The sequence below is a fragment of the Dermacentor albipictus genome, chromosome 4 (assembly GCF_038994185.2).
Source record: "Dermacentor albipictus isolate Rhodes 1998 colony chromosome 4, USDA_Dalb.pri_finalv2, whole genome shotgun sequence".
NCBI classification, from domain to species: Eukaryota; Metazoa; Arthropoda; class Arachnida; order Ixodida; family Ixodidae; genus Dermacentor; species Dermacentor albipictus.
In genome coordinates this window covers 162,934,020-162,949,681 of record NC_091824.1, presented here as the reverse complement: position 1 = coordinate 162,949,681, position 15,662 = coordinate 162,934,020, and the positions used below count along the sequence as shown (strand labels likewise).

Genomic DNA, 15,662 nt, shown 5'->3' with positions numbered 1-15,662 from the left:
CAAACGTGTCAAAAGTGCTAAAGCTTTCCGGGTACGAAGCCTTTATGGCGTGCACATGCAGGAAATCCAGCAAATTAAATGTTTACATCCGCACGGGGCTAACATACATTCCCCACTCGGTGCAACCTCATGATGGAAACCAATACATATGTCTCCTAATTACAGAGAATAAAGGGGCCTTCACCCTTATCGGCGCGTACATCTCACCATCTAGTCGGTTCGACGGCGACCGACTGCGACACATCCTGACGGAGACTTCTGGATCCTGTGTTATCACTGGTGACTTTAATGCTCATCATATGGTTTGGGGTAGCTCCAGAATAAATTCCAGGGGCTGGAAACTTGTGGAATTTTCTTCCGAACACGAACTGAGCATTATGAATGATGACAGCCCAACGTACTTACGTGGTTCGACTTAAAGCAGTTGCTTAGATTTGACTTTCAAAGGCGGTCGCGCAATTCGCATGTCCTTAAGAAACTTCATCAAAGCCCTTAAGACCTTGAGTGCTGAAGCGCGTCTGGACCAATGTCCTAGAGCTTTTTCCTCTGTAAAGGGGCGATTGTCCAGTTTTTAGAGCGCAGTCACGAGCACTTTTCTTGGCGCTTTCTAATGGGGACAGTCACAAAGGAGGTGCTCAACGTCTCCTCGCAGGCGCAGGTGTCACGAGTAGGGCTGTCGGCCATTCCACTGCGGAATGAATAGGAGTTTGTGAATGCCACGCCGAGTCACAGGCGGCACAGAAGTGTTACTTCTGCTCGTGGTAACCCTGGTGGTAGGCGGAGTTGCAGACGCGGATCCAATCTGTGGACAGCTGCGTTCGTGAATTCACTGGTTCACTGATTGTTGTACAACAAATTCTGCTTACGCAGAATCTGCTGTAGCGCGTGGTTTCGCGTTACTGTGTGAATTTTCTGGTTTCCATTTTTTCCCTCTTCTTCTTCTTTCTCCTTTAATTCCCTTTACCCCTTTCCCCAGCACAGGGTAGACAGCCGGCACTTACACTGGCTAACCTCCCTGTCTTTCCTCCCCTTTGTCTCCTCCTCATCCTCCTAGATTTGACTTTAGTCTCACGACATCTTAGTCAAAATGTTCAATGGTTCTCTGACGTCGAGATTCATGGCAGTGACCATATTCCTACCTGGTTGAGAATCACATGATTTGCAACTCCTCCTTTTCTACTTCGCGAAAGATAAGGTGGTCAACAAATAAAACAAAGGTGCAAGAGGCATGCAAAGAAGGACTTGCCTGCACCATTGAGGACCTCATTACAAATGTGTAGGAAGCGTCTAAGTACACCTTTAAATACACACAAAAAAAACGCACGGATTTCGACATGGAACTTGAGCGACTTCGAACGATTCCCAGAAAGGCCGAGAGACGATACAGGCGCACCAGGTCAATTCATGACCTTAGAGTCGCTCTACGTCTACAAAAGAAAATCCAACGTCGCATGGACAGGCTGGAGGAACAGTGTTGGAAGATGTTCTGCGAATCACTTAACCCCCGCAAGCGACTGTCTATCATATGGAGGACGATGCTCTGTCTTGGATTGTCTCCACATCAACGACACCCATCCTGCGCCCTAACCGTCCATCAAGGCCGCTCGCAGGTTGATATAGCTTGAGATTTCTGTGTGACGACTGCGGACAGTGTAGTCACCATCAATAGCGAAATTATGAGTGAGGTTCCTGCGACACACTTGAGCGCCAAAGCGTATACCCCGACGCCATGGTTAGCTTTAGAAGAGGCCGCTCCTCTATTGACAACGTCATCGACCTCGTGACGTCTGTGCAACAACAACAAAAAAAAAAACACCGCAAACATATATCGGTTGCACTTTTCGTCGATGTGAAAGGTGCCTATGATAATGTAACGCATAAAGCCATCCTTGATGTTCTGGAAAAAAATGCAAATGGTGGACGCACGTTGCGGTGGATTTGGAGCTATCTATTCAGAAGATCCTTCTTTGTGCACAGTGCGAATGGCCGAACCGCTGACTATTATACTTGCCGTGGCGTCCCGCAGGGTGGGGTTCTTAGCCCCACTTTGTTCAACCTTACAATCCTTGGACTTGCCGACGCTCTACCACATACAGTCAACCTTCCCATATATGCTGACGACATATGCTTATGGGCAGTTACACGGCTCGGCAGTTACACGTCTCCAGGTGCTTGCACGGCTCCAAAAAGCAGTGACCATCGCATCATCGTACCTGCGTGCTCAGGCCTGAGCATTTCGACCGAGAAGTTCAGTTCAGTTCAGTTCAGTTTTATTCCTTAAAGGCCCCCATTTCAGGGGGTGTTACATAAGGGGTGGGATTACATTTGTAGTGAGGAAAACAAACAGCGATGGTGATTTAACATTGAAGGTGATCTGTTACGCGTTCTTGAAAAGCAGGTGTTGAAGCGATGGCGACGATGTCATGGGGTAGGCCGTTCCAGTCCGTGGCTGTTCGAAGAAATAATGAAGCTGAAAACGTAGTAGTACGTGATAGTGGGCGGGCAACTTGAAGGGGATGACTGGTGCGGTGAGATATGCGTGATGCGGCGGCGATATACGGTGCTTGATTGAGAGGAGAGAGAGAGAGAGAGAAATAAACTTTATTTTGAGACCAGGCTTCTCAAGCCCAAAGGTGGGTGGCCTCCTCAGTCCAGGTAGCCATGGCTCGCTGCCGCCGCCCGAGCCCTGTTCACCAACCGCAGCTGGCTGTCAGGGTCTTGCGTCGCCAGCAGAGCCTCCCACTGGTCTTCCAATTCTTCTTCCAAGTCCGCCTCTTTCTGCATGTTTTCGCCTGATGGCGATGATGATGGTTGTGCTTCTCGATTATTCTTGCATCCAAGCACCATATGGCGCAAGGTGTTGGGCGTGTCCGGCGGGCAGAACTTGCAGTCTCGCCCGTAGATGCCCGGGTACATGGCGTGCAGCAGTGTTCCGTGTGGGTACGTTCCAGCCTGTAGTCTTCTCCAGGTTACCACTTGGTCCCTACTCATCGTCTTATGCGCGGGCGGGTAGCGACGCCTCTGCTTCCTGTAGTGCGCCAAGATATCCGAGTACTTCTTGGATATGCGTTCTTCATCCTCTTCACAGTCGTCGGTACGCGTTCTCTGCGCGTCGGAGATGGCTCGGCGTGCATGATCTCGAGCCGCGGCGTGCGCCGCCTGGTTCCCCGTGAGAGACTCGTGCCCCGGTGTCCAGAGGATTTGTGCTGCTTCTATCTTGGTGGTGTTCAAGACCTGAAGCGCTGCCTTTCCAATCCTTCCGTTCATATACCTTCGGCATGCTTCTTGCGAATCCGTCACCACGGTAACCATGGCCTTCTTGCACGTTGCGATGGCCAGGGCTATGCCCACCTCTTCCGCTGTGCTCGCGTCCTTGGCACGTATAGATGTGGCTGTAAGTTGTTCGCCCTTCTCGTCGACCACGCTGATTGCGAATCGGTCGTTGGTACTGTACGCAGCTGCATCTGTATATCTAACGTTTTCTTCTTTGCTGTTGGTGCGTTCGAGTATGCGCTTGAGCGCCTGTGTTCTCGCCTGTCTCCTTTCCTTGTCGTACTCGGGATGCATGTTTCTGGGAATGGTACTTATGTGTAGCTTGTCTCTGATCTCGTGTGGGATACGCTGAGGTAGGTGCCTTTCATCCTCGACTTGGTAGCCCAGATCTTGCAGCAGGGCTCTTCCCGTCCTTGTCAGCTTTAGTCTCTCCAGTTGGTTGACGTTGTGCGCCTCCACGAGCTCTTCCCACGTGTTGTGGACTCCCATTTTGAGTAATTTCGCTGTGGACGTGGAGGGGGACAGACCCAAGGCAATTTTGTTTGATTTTCTGATGAGGGCGTTTACTTTGTCTCGTTGACTGTTCTTCATGCCAACGTATGGGGTCCCGTACGTGACGATGCTCGTGAGCAGCGCTTGTATCATTTTCGTGCAGTCTTCTTCCTTGAGTCCGTGGCTTTTGCTCGTCACTCTTTTGATAAGGTGGGTTATTTGTTGCACTGTTCTTTGAATTTTTTCCAACTCTGCTCCCCCGGCCCCGTCCTTTTGAATCAGGAGTCCGAGGATGCGGAGCGTCGTAACCTGCGGAATCATGATGCCTCCTACCTTTACTACCGGGTCTGGTATCTGCTGCGGTTGTCGGCCTCTTGTGCGCTTCCTTAGCACCAAGAGCTCCGATTTTTCAGGTGCGCACGTCAGTCCACATGCTTCCAGGTACTTTTCCGTAGTGTCAACCGCTTCTTGCAGAGCGTCTTGCTGTTGACCTGTCGACCCTCCCGTAGTCCAGATGGTGAGGTCGTCAGCATATATTGCGTGACCAATCCCTTCTATTTGCTTCAGTTGCTTGGGTAGTGTGCTCATCGCCAGATTGAATAGCATCGGCGAAATGACGGAGCCTTGTGGCGTTCCCTTTCGCGGTAGGTCGAATTTCTCAGAGCGTAAGTTGCCTATCCCCACTGTGGCTGTACGTTCTTTCAGAAAAGCTTTGATGTAATTATATACTTTTTCACCGCAGTTATATACGTTGAGGTGCTGCAGTATGGCTTCGTGTGACACGTTGTCGAAAGCCCCTTTCACGTCAAGTGCGAGGATGGCTCTTTTGCTGTGCGTGTCCAGCTTGTCGATGACTTTTTCCTTGATTTGCAGCAACACGTCTTGCGCGGACAGGTGAGCTCGAAATCCGAACATAGTGCTTGGGGCGTGTTCGTTGTCTTCGAGATAGTCGATCATGCGGTTGTGCACCATGTGCTCGTAGAGTTTTCCAGCACACGAGGTTAGGGATATAGGTCGAAGGTTCTGCACGCTGATGGGCTTGTTGGGTTTAGGTATCATGGTTACCTCGACATGTTTCCATTCCGGGGGTACTTTACCTTGTTGCCAGCACTCGTTGATGTATTTTAAGAGCGCGTCTACAGAGGGTCCGTCAAGGTTCCGGAGTGTTGTTTGAGAGGAGAATAAAAGAATTTGTGATAAAGGGTGAGGCTGGCAATGCGACGACGAAAAGAGAGGGGTGGCAGTCCGGATGTAGCTTTCAAGGATGAAACACTGACGTCATATGAGTATGAGGAATGAATGAATCGGGCAGCACGATTCTGCACAGCTTCCAATGCGGTGATTAGATATGCTTGATGTGGGCTCCAGATGGGGGATGCATATTCTAATTTGGGTCTTATAAGTGATTTATACGCGAGCAATTTAACATGTGGTGGGGCAAGACGAAGGTGGCGTTTTAGAAAACCGAGTGTTTTGTTTGATGCTGAAATGATGTTACCGACGTGAACCTGCCATGATAGATTAGAAGAGAGGGTGACTCCTAGATATTTATATGATTGTACTTGCTCAATCTGTGTGTTAGAAATTAAATAATGAAAGAGATATGGATTGTGACGACGAGTGAAGGACATGAGTTTACATTTACTAGGATTGAGGGACATTAGCCAGTTATTACACCAATTTAGTACGCTGTTAAGCTCTGTCTGAAGAGTGTATTGATCGTGACAGTTATTAATGGCGCGGTAAATAACACAATCATCTGCGAAAATTCGAATACTACAGGAAACATGCAGGGGCAAGTCGTTAATATATATTAAGAATAGGAGGGGACCGAGGACAGAACCTTGTGGGACGCCTGAAGTACCCGGGAGAGATGTAGAGAGATGGCCGTTAAGATAGACAGACTGAGAACGGTTAGTTAGGAATTCTCCAATGCATTTGAGAATATTAGGGGGTAGGTTCAGCTTTGAGAGTTTTAGTAATAGCCGGCGGTGGGGAACCTTGTCAAAAGCTTTAGCGAAATCAAGAAAGATGGTGTCGGTCTGCATATTACGGTCTAGATTAGTGTGCAAGTCGTGAAGGAAAAGCGCTAGTTGGGTTTCGCAAGAGAGGCCCTTACGAAACCCATGTTGTGAAGGGTGAAAAAAATGGTTTCGGTCCAAGAAGTTTATGATTTGTGAGTAAATGACATGTTCCATGATTTTACAGGGCACACTAGTCAATTAAATGGGGCGGTAATTCAAGGGCGAGTCTCTGTTACCTGATTTGTAGACTGGAACGACCTTCCCCGTTTTCCAATCAAGAGGCAAAATTCCTGAGGAGAGTGACTGTGAGAAAATTAGACATAAATATGATGCGCAAATTGATTCCACATTTTTCAATAGTTTTGAATTAATCAGGTCCATACCAGCTGATGATGAAAGTTTCATATTATGAATTATGGATGAAATGCCTTCTTCGACGAACGTGACTGCCGGCATGGGGGTGTGCCTTAGTCCCTTTACCCAGAAGCCCACGACCTGGTACCCCATTTCTATTGACCACCTAACAATTTCTTACGCAAAATGTCACTGATTCCTGGGCGTTATTATCGACAGAGAATTTTCTTGGAGCCCCCACATCTTATACTTGAAGAAGAGGCTTACCTCTATCTCCCATATACTAAGGTTATCTTCCGGTAAAACGGGGGGCACGTCCGTGGCATCTATGCTTCAACTATACATGGCGTTCTTCCTAGGATACTTGCGATATAGCGCACCAGTGCTGTCCAATGCTAACAAAACTGACATTCATGTCTTACAGAGCATTCAAGGTCAAGCCCTTCGAACACGTCCGGGGCTACCTCGAAGTGATTCAACCATAGAAACAATTGCCACCGCGAGAGACCACCCAATAATGACCTATATAATTATCGATGCACTCAGGGCGCATGTTCGCCATATATCTAGAGTCCCAGAACACCATCTCGCTCGCTTGCCTGAGAAAAGACCCGAGGCAGCGTTTTTCAGATCAGTTACGGCTAACCAGCACTCTTTGTCATTGAGTCACTCACCCGCAACAAGACCGCCATCTCCTCTGTGGTGCTTGAAAAAGCCTCATGTGTACCTTGCTGTTCCCGGAATAGCGAAGAAAGCTAGCCTGACGACCACGGCTCTCAAGCAGATCACACTGGAACTTTTGCATTGTTCGTACGCTAACCGAATCCATATTTACAAGGATGGTTTGGTTTCGGAAAATTTGACGGCTGCTATTGTTATACTATCTCAATCGGTCGTCATCAAGTTTAAGACTTCACACGTAACGACATCTACAGGTTCAGAACTGGCCGCTCTTCGCGCTGCTGTTGAATACATAAAAAAAAACGCCTAGCAAATGGGCAATATTTTGTTATTCGAAAGCAGCTCTGCAGAGCTTGAAAGATTTACGAGCTGGCAATTATGAACAGCTGGCGTACCAAATCAACGAAATTAGTAATTACGCTTCTGAACGATGACATGATATAATCTTTCAGTGGTTGCCGGGACATTGTGGCACCGTTGGCAATCACTTCGCCGATGACGCTGCCCGATTTGCCAGGCTGGAGCACCGCCACTCCTTATACCTTTGTCGAGAGTAGACGCTGCAAGAGAGCTTCGCAGTCTCGCTCGTACCATCACGTTCAATTACTGGCATACACCACAGAACTCTAACTTTTGTTTATATAACCTCGATCCATCACTGAAACTGAAATTACCAGCAAACATTTCACATCACGTGTCGCTGCTGTGTCGGCTGTGGGCAAGAGTAGCGTTCTCTCACACCTACAGCTATCGTATTGGAATGACGGACTCACCAATACGTGCTAAGTGCAAGTGTGTAGAGACCATCAGTCATCTACTGTGCCACTGTTCTCGCTTTGATAACCAACGTCAGATTCTCCAGTGTGCTTTGAATAGACTGGGCGATAGGCCATTTAGAGAAGCAAAGGTCTTGGGAGCCTGGCCTCACTGTTCATTAGCCCAGAAAGCAGCTTCGAACGCTTCTTCGCTACCTGAAGGCAACAGACTTGTGTGCCCCACTATAGACATCCTGCACCTAACTTAGTGCATGTGAAAGTGCTATAGACTCGTGTTTTCTCTCTTTCTCTCTCTCTCTTTCACTCCCCTTCTCACGTGTAGGGTAGCAAACTGGATTCAGTCTAGTTAACCTCGCCGCCCTTCCTTCCTCCCTTCTCTCTCTCTCTTTCTCTTTTCTATCACGGGAAAGGTTGAAGTGGATAGAAATAAAAAGGAGCAGATAGTGGCAGGAACAATGTACGTACAACGTCGGCAATTCCAATTTCACGGAAAGCCGTGACTAAACAATAGATTTAAGTGTCAGAAAAAGGCGCTCTGACCCATTCGTTTTCTTTTCTTTAGGTGGAAAGCGCTGATAGGTTTGGCTGGTACTGTGCGGGCAGCCTAGAAAGCGGAATGGCTTTTCAGATATGCTCCGCAGCAACAGTCTGCACCTTGCACGGACAGCATGACTTTCAAGCTAAAAGCGTTCTCGAGCTTTCTATGCCAAACAAACCAGCAAGACAACCACAGCCGCACATGACACCACTATCCGAGAAACACGGTGTTGCAAACTGTGCACAAGCGCTAAGTCAGCTCCCCTGGAGTTGACAGTGGTTCCTTTTTCCCTTTCACTCGCTTTCTAATTCATAGTTCTTGATGTCGCGAACGGAAAACTTTGACGCTCAAAACACGAAGCAAGCAGACATGCTCACGCCACCGCTCCTTAGCCTATCCGCTCCAGGTAGTAAGTGCCAATACTAGCGAACAAACAAAAAACGGAACTCAGCTTGCATGATTCTATGAAGCACGAGGAGCAGAAAATGACGTTTTAGTCTCCAACTATACATGCAGTTCCAGCTAACGTTAGCCAGGTAGTTAGAAAACTTCTGCCCGATCTGCGCGGCAAAAGCTGATGCAATGTTGATCACGGTCACTTTGCGCAACTGAGCCGTATGTGCTTCATTTTCATTTTAGTCTTTCCGCTCTACTCTGGAATATTTGAAACTTCTTCCCTCTTTCTATGCAGAGCAGCATGTCAGCAAATGAATGCACGCCGACAAAAGACAGCTGCCTTCCAATCAAGATTCTGGTATCCAATCAATCATCTGGTATTCACATTAGTGGCATGTTTAGTTAGAATTATTCAGCCAATTTTAAACATGGAACATTACTGTTATGTTTAACTGACATTGTTATAGACCATTGCCGAAACGTTACATAGGTCGCAAAACATCACACGCTGAAAAAAAAGAAAGGCATGCATGCAAAAGTGACAAAATATTCCGCGCTGGTTAGCTGTCACGCTGCCACACGACGCTACCTCAAGCTTTCTGCATAGTGCGAGTAACTCTGTCTTATCTGGCGGCCCCATCAGTGCGCCAGAGCATCTGTTTGATTAGGCGTCATGGCATTCTGATCGCGAACTGTTGAAACGTGTGGGTAAAAGTGGGAAAAGAATGTAACGTTTCACGATAGCGATAAGCGACTTATGAAAGCTCAAGTATCGTGATCTGTGTCCGGACACCAACACTTAGGGATGCCCAGTATTTTGTCTGACTCAAGACAAATTACGGGCTCCTACATGCGCGTTAAGGTGCACCGTCACCACGGTGTATTTTGCTGTTTCCAGCGTTTTCTATTGAAAACGAAAATGACTGTGCGAAATGTAGCGCGGTAGAAACAATTGCGTTTTATTTTGGACGATCCTTCGGAAACTACAGGCGCGCATCATTATATGGGGGATTTACACTGACTCGAGGAAGGTTCTAGAAATGCTAACTATACAGGGTGCTATTACGATGGCAGTTGTTTACTACCCAGCAAGATCTCAAGAGAGAGAGAAGCTCTTGATTGGAAGGTAGATATTTTTTGTCGGCGTGCATACATTTGCTGGCATGCTACTCTGCATAGAAAGAGGGAAGGAGCTTCAAATATTCCAGAGTAGAGTGGAAAGACTAAAATAAATATGCAGCACATGCGGCAATACCACGAATCTTTGTGTGAGTGCATAAAGAGCCGGAACACGAATTCACGCACGCACGCACGCGCGCACGCACGCACGCACGCACGCACGCACGCACGCACGCACGCACGCTAGCACACACACACAAACGCGGGCGCGTGCAAGTTATACCAAGCCTTTTGTTAGTGTAGTTGCTGACTACTAGCGAGTACGACGGACGTATTATACGCATCATAGTTTCAGAGGCAGCATGCACATACGTAGTGCATAGCGCGATTCGAATCGATTATATCTGCAAGGATCGTTAACTTCCTGATTACCGTGCAGCCGCGGATGCATGAAGGCGAGCTTTCTGGTTCTTTATTCTTAATGCGAGAGTATTGCAGCACACAAATTGCGCCATCTTCATCTAACTAAAAAAAGAAGTGGCCACGGTGAGGATTCAGTCTTCTGCCCCATCGCCACTGCTACCGCTCGGTAGCCCAGCGCGCTAGCCACTGCGCCACCGTTGAAAAAGGCGACAGCAATGAATATGTTCGACCCTGTGCACGTGGTTGGGCTCCGCCTGCCGGGCGATTCACTGGCTGGCAAAGCGAGCGGCTGCGGAACGAGCACGGTAAGCTACAGACGTCCGCTCTGCGTCTCGCGTTGTCGGCGACCCGCAGACGCCGTCGACGAGGCCCACGGACGACGACGACGAACAAGATGCAACGCACTTCAGGTACCCGTCTGACTACTACGACATTTTCCCGGAGCATGAGGTGGAATTCGCCTACGAACCCGATGAAGAAGTGTACTGTCAACACAATGGTACCAGTTGGAAAAATACTGTCATCACTCGGCAAAGTGGCGTCATCGTGCTGAAAAATAGCGTCATCGAGAACGAACACTCAAGGCAATGTGCGTGAAAGACTATTGAGAACTACGCAAACAAAACTCGGCTGAGAGATGGCAATATGACCGGTTTGTCGTCTAGAGTTGTTGCAACCTCATAAGCAGCAACACTGCATTCGGAAACATAACACAGCAGCACTAAACTCAGCAACATTTCGCCGCAACAATAAACTCAGCGATATAACTCAGCGACACACTCAGCGACAAGTAATCCTCTCGCACTTACACATCATACGCGTTGCTGCTTAGGTGCCCCATAGTTATTCGTTTTCCCCGCATGGCTGGCCCCGCCGCTGCCGCGGATGTGTGGATGCGAGCGCCGTTTGGTGGTGGTGAAAGGAACACAGCGGTGCATCGGCGCGCGTTCCGCCGTGATTGGTTTTCCTGTGCGGTAAGAAAACAGCCAGGCCGCAGCACCCGCGGTCCCATACCCGGCGAGGTCGCAAATAAAAGCTTCGCTTTCAAAATAAAATCAACCACTAAATGCGATATGGACAACGCAGATTGCTCTCTGGTTCGCCATGAAATCTGCTTTCAATAGATTGCGGGCCACGTTGGTACTGAACGGAATGAGGCGGCAGGCAGATTGGCGACTGCTGGATGTTATTTGGCTGCATTGTACTCTATTGTATATTAAATATCTAATGCGAAGCGTTTTTTTTTATTTCAATAGGAATTAGACGGACATTCAATGCCCATTTCAGAGGTCGTCATTGCCGTGATGTTCTGTATCAAGTACGAGGCGACAACATCGTGGCCGCGTACCGTATGTTGTATGTGCGAGTGAAAGCGTGCGAGGGTAAGCCGACGATGGTGGCACGAACTTGCGCGCGCAAGGGAGGATGGCGGGAAGGAAGTGCGCCGTCTTGTATCGCGAACAAGGCAACAGAGGGGACGGAGGTGGCGCTCTGCTCCGGCGGCGGCTGCATACGGCATGACCGAGCGCAGCTGCGCCAGCCCTATCTCGAAAGCAATCTGCAGGGGGGGCAGAGTACACCGAGTGCTGATAGCTTAGTGTACGCTGTGTTCTCGCCGCTTAGTTCGCACAGAAGCGAGAAGCAGCACGAAGGCAAATTCGCTCGCTGCTGCTGCCGCGCTTCCTCACACAGTGCTTTTGACAGCGAGTTTCCGCGGTCATCGAGTGAGAGGCGTTCATGTTTGCTTGAGCGCACGTGGCACCATGTTGCTTAACTTCGTAAGCGAATGTTTACAAGTTTATACGACTGATAAAACTACTACCCATACTTCGTATAGCTATTTAATAATTTACTGTCGAAATCAATGTTTCGCCTTTCGGGCGAAACTCCGGCTTTGCATGTATCTACCCTACAAGAAAAAACTGAGTAAAGACACATGATTTGACTGCCAGCAAAGTCATCTCTCCCATTCAGGATTGAACCGTTTTTGCACTTCAGGATATACCAATGCTTTGATCACACCTTTGATACGCTCATATATCGACTTCGCAGGAAGGTGGCCGACACACCTCCTTCCTACATATAATCGATAAGAGGTCATCCGCAGATAGCACCTACTTCAACATCCCAGGTGCGTGTGCAGAACCTCTCTTTCTTTATATGTCCCCCTTCCACTGTCTTTCTCTTTTCATCCCTCTTAACCCTTTCCCCATGCAGGGTAGTCAACCGGAGCTACCTCTGGTTAACCTCCCTGCCTTCCTATGCATCATTTTCTCTCTCTCTCTCCATAGATTATCACTTAATTGAGCTAGTTGGTTCATAGCTAAGACAAGTTTGAACAGCTGAACTAAAGAAACAAAGGACTAAGGGAGACAGAAAGCGGCGTCCTTGTCTGTCGCTCTTAACTTCGTGTTCTTATTTCTTAAAATTCAGCTGTTCAAACTCGTCTTTACTCAAACACTGCCTGCGAGAGACCTTGCACAGCTGTTTGAACCGGCTGGTTAGGCGTCCTTTAACTGTGGAGAAGGCTTCAGGCCACTGATGGTGCCCAATAAAATGAATGCACGCTGCCAGAGCTCTTCGTGACTTTCTGACAGATATTGACTTACGCAGTATCTTTGAAAGACGATCCATCTTGAATTATCTCCGTACCTGTCGTGCGCGTTTATGTCAGCTTGTACTATTATGTGAACATGCACTGCGTGAACATGCTTTCAGGTATTTTTAGTGGTTCATAATATAGGTCAGTCCTTATCTTTACTATCTTTCGTTACCCGCTTGTGATATCACCGAAAGTCACCAGCCCTGTGACGTTAAAAGGGGCGGCTAACTGAAAACAACATCTAAAATAAAGAAAGATATGTTCAATTTTTCCTGACAATGAGAACTCAGAATCGGAGGCGTCAGCGTAGTCGGGCACCACACAAATTGCAGGGTCGAAGTCAAACACAGTAGCTTTCAAATGAATTCTGGCGTTAACTGCCGTCATTTGTGCATGTAGGAGCTGATAACGGTGTCACGTGCCTGCATTTTAGAGCTTTACTAGTTCTTGGTCATTAAGTAAAAAAAGCACCATTTTTAAACTTTTCCTAGATAATGCTACTCCCCGTTTTTATCGAATTTATGCAATGGATGAAATACTGTATCAATGACTGTAACTATCATGCACCTTAAAAAGAATGCCCTAAAAATTGCATTCATTTAGTGAATTTTATGTTTGCGCGTTTGTAGAAGATTTGAAGCCGCCAATTTTCCGAGGTATTATCACACTGTAAAAATATCTTAGTATATACTTCCTTTCTGTGTCAAAGAACATGCAGTTAAACAACATAGTTTGCCATTCATTTCTAAAAGCAGGAAGTCACGCAGCCATGGACAGGCGTGACACATGCTTTACTATGTGGTATAATACTAACACTATGTCAAGATTCCAGATCTCATAGCTCCTTATCAGTTCGTTTGCTACAAGTATTAATGTAACTAACTAGTGAGAGCAACGCTATTTGTAGCGCCGGGCGCGTTTTCTGGAATAGCCAATAGAGCAGCTAATAAGAGCTCAAGAAGCACAAACCCTGCTTCCTCATCTGCACCACGCAATAATTTCAGCGGCTTATAAGCACTTTGAGAAGTTCGGCTGACGTTTAGTTTCTTTTCTATCTCACTTCCTCGCTTCTCCTACAGCAAGCACGCGCGATAGATAGATTAAGAAAGCCGCGCCACTTTACTATGGTGCGGCAAACAGAAAATACCCTTCCGCTGCTCCGGCGAGCGTTACAAGGCCCCCTAATGGTCTAATCTTTCATTTCTAAATGGCAGAAAGGAGCTCGGCACGTCGAGAACATATCTTATAAACCGGGCAAGAGTGCGGCCTAATCCTGGAGAGTAGGAACACCACCGTGAAAGTGCTTGCGGAACTTTGGAGCCAATCCGGCTGCGGACAGAGGCTCAAGCGTGCGTCTAACTTACTGCACTTGACAGCTGCGAGTTTTGTTATGCAGCATTAAAAAACGACCAAGTCAAATAAACACGTAAGTGGTTTCGTCCAATTCAGGATAACGTCCTTCTCTGCCCAACTACATCTTGGTACTCTTGCTGCCTTTTCTTACGTGGCAGCAAAGTCCATACACATTTTATGCATATGCCGTGTGCTATATCTGTTTATAGGCAGAGTACATAAAGACAAATTTCGCTCAAAAATATTATGTTTTGAGACTCGAGGAAGGAAGGAAGGAAGGAAGGAAGGAAGGAAGGAAGGAAGGAAGGAAGGAAGGAAGGAAGGAAGGAAGGAAGGAAGGAAGGAAGGAAGGAAAGAAAGAAAGAAAGAAAGAAGGAAGGAAGGAAGGAAGGAAGGAAGGAAGGAAGGAAGGAAGGAAGGAAGGAAGGAAGGAAGGAAGGAAGGAAGGAAGGAAGGAAGGAAGGAAATCAACTTTATTCGAGGTCCTGCAGGCCGAAGATTCCATAGAGCTCATGCAAGCTGTTCACCACTTTCAACCCCCCCTGGAAGGGCACCAATGTCGTCATTGCCAGTCGCAACTTTGAATGCTCCGAGAAAACTAGTTCACTGTTGGCAATAAAAAAAAAGCAGGTAATATTCTGCGATCATTGTCTAGAACGCGGAGCTCTTACGGTGGCAAATCATTCTGCCTCCGAGGTCGTGTCCATGAGCGAAAGAAGCCACCCGCACAAATGACATCCGTACAGGTGTGTGTAAAACTTTGGAGAGCAGAAGTCGGAAGGGGTATCAAGTGTCTCTAGTAATACTAAATTCGCAGGCGCACAGGTGAAGGCTAAAATGATTCACCTTTCCATTAACACTGATACTAAATTAGCTATCGACGGGAACTCAGGAGAAAATGCCTTTGTCAGTTTTATCTGGTTTGAAAATTCTCAAAGGATTTCACATACGGCAATGCACCTACGTAGTGCCAGTCTCACATGCTACGGGACTTGACTTTACGGCTATGTGGTATTTTTAGGCGGCTGTGCTTGAATCAATCTTCGTTTTATTGTTGATCCATGGACTTTTTTAAAATCCACATTACTTGAACTTTCTCTCCGTAATTTGTATGCAGCAGGACCTACCTCAGGGTCTAACACGGTGGAGAAGAAAGATAATGTTTTGGAACGCTTGTGAAGCAACTTCTGCGAAGAGCTCAGATGCATAAGACGAAAATAAGAGCAGAAGGATACGTACCTTACAATCGTGCGAGTGCTCTTGGTACTTGGTAAGCCGACATTAGGGCCACAATTGTTGCGGTTTTCTGAAATGAGACATTACATTGTAGTATACGTCAAGACGTGATTTTGCAGTAACGTCACGGGAAAGACATTGAGACAGAAGTTTCCCAACACATATCCCGCTTTACACAGTCCTTCAGGATCATTCTAAGCTGGAATCACGCGAGGTCATCCATTGTTCTTTCAACGTTTCTCGTTGAAGCAGCCTATTTGAGGTAAAATTACCTTTTTGCTGAAATATTTGCCTTTATCCACTACTCTGCCCTCTTTTGCGTAAAAATATCCGTGAATATTGCCGGCGTCTGAATCGTTTACACACCATTAACACTGCAAAAAATGCACAAACAA

The 15,662-nt window shown here is 47.4% G+C and overlaps 1 protein-coding gene and 2 long non-coding RNA genes across 8 annotated transcripts in view; 2 read left to right on the top strand and 1 right to left on the bottom strand.

The window, feature by feature from the left end:
• LOC135899974 (irregular chiasm C-roughest protein-like) overlaps window positions 1-15,662 on the bottom strand; it is an 872,345-nt gene that overhangs the window by 430,923 nt on the left and 425,760 nt on the right. For 4 of the 5 annotated variants that reach the window (XM_065429388.2, XM_065429389.2, XM_065429391.2 and 1 more), the window contains one exon: window positions 15,271-15,337. The exons of the other annotated variant lie outside the window; for it this stretch is intronic. The gene's annotated coding sequence lies outside the window, so the exon portion shown is untranslated. The remainder of the gene's footprint in view (window positions 1-15,270; window positions 15,338-15,662) is intronic. 5 annotated transcript variants of the gene reach the window in all.
• The window catches only part of LOC135899977 (uncharacterized), a 322,265-nt gene that overhangs the window by 60,327 nt on the left and 246,276 nt on the right, over window positions 1-15,662 (top strand). The gene's annotated exons all lie outside the window — the stretch shown is intronic.
• LOC135899976 (uncharacterized) overlaps window positions 1-15,662 on the top strand; it is an 88,164-nt gene that overhangs the window by 24,916 nt on the left and 47,586 nt on the right. The gene's annotated exons all lie outside the window — the stretch shown is intronic.